The 4328-nt window shown below is 37.8% G+C and overlaps 1 long non-coding RNA gene across 1 annotated transcript; it reads left to right on the top strand.

Annotated features, from left to right (window-relative positions):
* The first annotated feature begins 260 nt into the window (after positions 1 to 260).
* LOC141605273 (uncharacterized) lies at positions 261 to 2258 on the top strand. The gene is made up of 2 exons (XR_012526312.1): positions 261 to 1375; positions 2015 to 2258. It is a non-coding gene; the product is annotated as an uncharacterized LOC141605273 (long non-coding RNA).
* The last annotated feature ends 2070 nt before the right edge of the window (positions 2259 to 4328 follow it).

Genomic DNA, 4328 nt, shown 5'->3' with positions numbered 1-4328 from the left:
ATTCGATTATTATCTTTTATTTACGATGATTTTCATAATTTTGGTTTATTTATTAAAAATAAAAGTCCAAAATATTTGATCTTTCGATGAGTAGTTGATGTTTCATTCAAATTACTCCCTCAGTCCAAATCAATTGTTTACCTTTTTATTATGAATCTATTAATAATTAATAGAACAAATGACTGAGATAAAAGGTAAATATATATGATTGGGATGAAGGGAGCGATATAATATATTATTATTATTATTGTTATGAATGTGATGTGATTGCCCTTGTGTATAATGTAGAACTCACAAAACCTGAACCCTCCTTCCAAAATACTACCTACCTGCAATAACAGCTTTTCCTTCTCCTTCTCCTTCTCCTTCTCCACATATGGTAACATAGAACCACTAATCTTCTTCTTCAAAGTCACCAATCTCACCATTTTTGATGACAGATCTCCGGACTGGTCATGTGTGATGTGATTGCCCTTGTGTATTATTTGCCAATTATCCCTATAATGCCAGGGTGGCTCTGGGATCTGTCATCTACATTGTTGGCAGTCCAAAATTGGATATGATCGAATCCAACCTTGAACCACCCAATTCTATACCCAACTACCAAAAGGGCCACTTTCACAAGGGAATTTCTTATCTAGACCTGAATGCAAGTGATTCTGAAGGAGGTTGGAAGGAAGTCCCTTGTGTGGACAAACATCTCAGAATTATTCTTTCTGTTGTTGGGATTGCTGGTAAGTTATATCTCTTTCATAGCACTATCAACAAGTCTGAGGCAATCAATGTTTTTGATACTATCTCAAACAAGTGGGAGGAATTATTTCCACCCAGTCAGGCGGATTTTTTCGAGATCCCTCATAATAAGTGCGCGCTCGCCGACCATGAGAATAACCGGATCATCGTCAGCTTCCCTAGCATCAAATCCGTGTTTGCCTACTACCCGTCAGACAACCGTTGGGAACTTGTTCTTGATTCTTCCCCAAAGTGGTCTTCCCGCGTCGTCTTTGCTCAAGGGTTGATTTTTTACTACCTGGCCTCTGACCCCAAGATGGTGGACGCATACCATGTTGCCAACAAACAATTCCTAAACGTGGTCCTTACTTGTGAAGTTGCGGATGGCTGGGGATATCACTCTGATGATATGCTTTATTTAGGGAATGGAATTATGTGCTTGGCTTCTGAGTTCATTCCTCCACCACATGAACCATCCGACACCACCCGTATCTGTATCGCCAAGTTTAAGTTTGAGCTTCCCAGTGACCGTCCTGGTGTCCTACTCGTCACCCCGCTTGCTGACGCTGACCAGACCTATACACTTGCCACCAGTTGCTCTACTGAAACCTTCTTCCCTACTGTCAGCTTCTGCCCTGTCTAGGTAATCCTTTTTCATAGTTATGATGATATATCATGTTCCTACTTCCTAGTATTATATGTTGATTGATCAGATGAGAGTACTGGAGAATGAATTTTTCTAGAGTTATATGTGGCATCAGAAATTGAATTTGATAACAAAAGATGCATCTTTAGTGGTTTTGACCATGTGATATGTTGTGTCACACACCTGTATATTTTGATGTGGGGTTGCGCCACTATAAGCTATAACTATCTTCAGAGAATAAAATAGATATCAAGTTAAAAGTAAAACAACTTGCTGTTAGATTTAGATACTGTATAAGATATCAGAGTGTTTCTCCTTCATCACAAGAAAGAATGAGCATCAACCAAGGTTTTATGTCCAGCATTGTGATAACTAGAGCACCAGCTCCGAAGTTGAATAGAAAGAATGAGCATCAACCAAGTGTTCATGGGATCGCTTGTCTGAACTCTAGATATAAACGAGTTTGTTCATGGGTATATTACAATACAATTTCTGTGCTGTCATCAACGTTCTTTTGATGTTATGTTGGCCTACTTTGGTTTCTATTGACTATGAATATTGTATATATGAATCTGCTGACATTGAAATTGCTCATTAATGTATGCATTAGTCTTTAAATGGAATTTGTGCTTGCAGCTCACCGCAGCATCCGACGTGTTTGGAGTGTTCTTTTCAAAAATGGACAGAAGCCAAGTGTTCTGTAATTTATATGCATCGGTAGACAGTTGAATAAGATTGACTAGCTGATCTCTTGTTTCTCTGGTCACATGTACTTAATTCGCTCAACTAGCTTGCGAGTTGCGAGTTGCGAATTACGAATTCGAATCACATCAAATTATGGTGTTTGGTTGTAATTTTATCGAATTATGTTGAATTTTGAGCGAATTGTGTATTGGTGGTAGGATTATTGCGTATTTAACAAAGATACCCTAAGCTTAGTTAACAAACAAATGTAGTTAGGGAAGTAGGGTTGATCTCAGGGAGACGGTAGATGCAATATAACAAGCTATGAGTAGAATTCTATCAAGGTCGGTTACGATTGGGGTTTGGTTTGATGATTTAAAATGATAAGTAAAATAAGATTTATAACAATGATAGATAAAAAGTCTAAGGGGAATGGGGTTGCACTAATAATTGACAATATCAAATTAGGAGAACATAAATTGTTGTGTAGGTTGTTAGGAATTTCCTCTCGGCCTATTACCAATCATAGAACGATTATTAACGACCTCTTGCACAAATTAGAACAGACCATTAAGACAAGATTAATCCCGACTTTCGCTCTTAATAAAAAATTAACAAATTAATCAACGATTTTGATCAAGAATTAAAGATTAACATTACAAGACAAGCATGTGATATAAACAACAAACCGATAGTAAAACTTCCTAACATATAATAAGAGCTAATCAAACATGGCTTCCCCGCCCCTAGATTAAGGAACTACTCATAATACGATTAAACTAACAACGATTAACTAAATAAACATAAACATGATGACAATATGTAATTGGAATTAAAATGGGAAAATAAACTAGAGAAATAGAAATTACCAACTTAGAGGAATAAGAACAAGAACTTAGAAGAGTAAGAAATATATAAACCCGGAAATTAAACTTAAAATAACTTGAACGATTGTTAAAAACTTTTACAAACTAGATTATTAAACTAGGGTTTTTATGTAAATTTGGAATGTAAATTATTAGATGATGAACTAAGACGGAATACAAGAGTTTATATAGAATAAAGAGTGGAAGATGAAACGTTTGTCGTTGATCACTGCATCCCCGGTACCCCGGGGACGTAGCTCCTCTTCCCCAATTTCTCTTTTGCAAGCCACAAGTCCTCTGGTAGGGGACATATCCCCGAGAAGGGATGTAGCTAAATATTTTTGGAGCATAATTCTTCAATATATTCAACGGTCTACATTCCCTAGGGCTAGAGGATGTGTATGGGGGACGCGTGATACTTCTCCAAAGTGGCACTAAGCTCCATTTCTTCACTCAAGACTCGATTAAATGCCGTTTCTTCTTCCCCGGGATGTGTGAATCTTCCAAAACGCCTTTGGTGAAGTAGTCGATGGCGAAGAGGACGAAGCAATGCCCTTTGGTGCCTATCCGCTTGACTTTCCCTATGATGTCGATGCCCTAGGTCGAGAAGGTCGGGGTGATGTCATGGTGTATAATAGGGAGAGTGGTATGTGTTGTATGTTAGCGAAGATTTGGCAATGTTTGACGTAGTTTCTGCAATCGGCTTACATGGTGGTCCAGTAGTATCCTAACCACATGATTTGTCGGGCTAACATCATTGCGTTCATGTGAGGGCCGCACTCTCCGTCGTGGACCTCTTGCATGACTTTTTTGGCTTTATGGTTGTTTTAGCAGGATTTTCCTGAAGGGATCCGGCTTAGTTGTATAGTGATCAGGGTATCTAGTTCTATGAAATTAGAATGGAATGAATAAATGACAAAGAAAGAAATGAATATGAAGGATAACGCTTTTTATTATTTTGATAGACCGGGCACAATGTTGTATGAATATCTGAATGCTCAAGAGTAGAAAGATAAAGTATAGATAAAATTAACTAATAATGAATATCTTTTACAATTGTTAAATTCTCCTATTTATAGTTCTCTACCGTCCTCTCAACGTTACAATGAATAACGTTATAGATGTATAACGTTCTCCCCAAAGGTAGGAGTTGTTGTTCTTGGGAATAATAGGGCATGCTTCCTATTAGTTCGCTTGACCCGTTCTCAACTCAACCAATCCTTAGCTTTCTCTCTTCTTTCCGTCCAGATTCATGGATTAAATAGTTTTAGGTTTGGACTTGGTCTTCCTTGAGAATAGGTCTTGGTTATCTGGCTTATACAATCGCATTTCTTGTTTATCCGCTTAATCCAGTCGTTTTTAGTACTCGCCAAGCTATGATATATCGACTATCGGCTTCT

Source organism: Silene latifolia, chromosome 10 (assembly GCF_048544455.1).
Source record: "Silene latifolia isolate original U9 population chromosome 10, ASM4854445v1, whole genome shotgun sequence".
In the NCBI taxonomy this organism is placed as follows: domain Eukaryota; kingdom Viridiplantae; phylum Streptophyta; class Magnoliopsida; order Caryophyllales; family Caryophyllaceae; genus Silene; species Silene latifolia.
The sequence above is the reverse complement of the archived record's forward strand: the minus strand, read 5'-3'. Positions and strand labels throughout refer to the sequence as shown.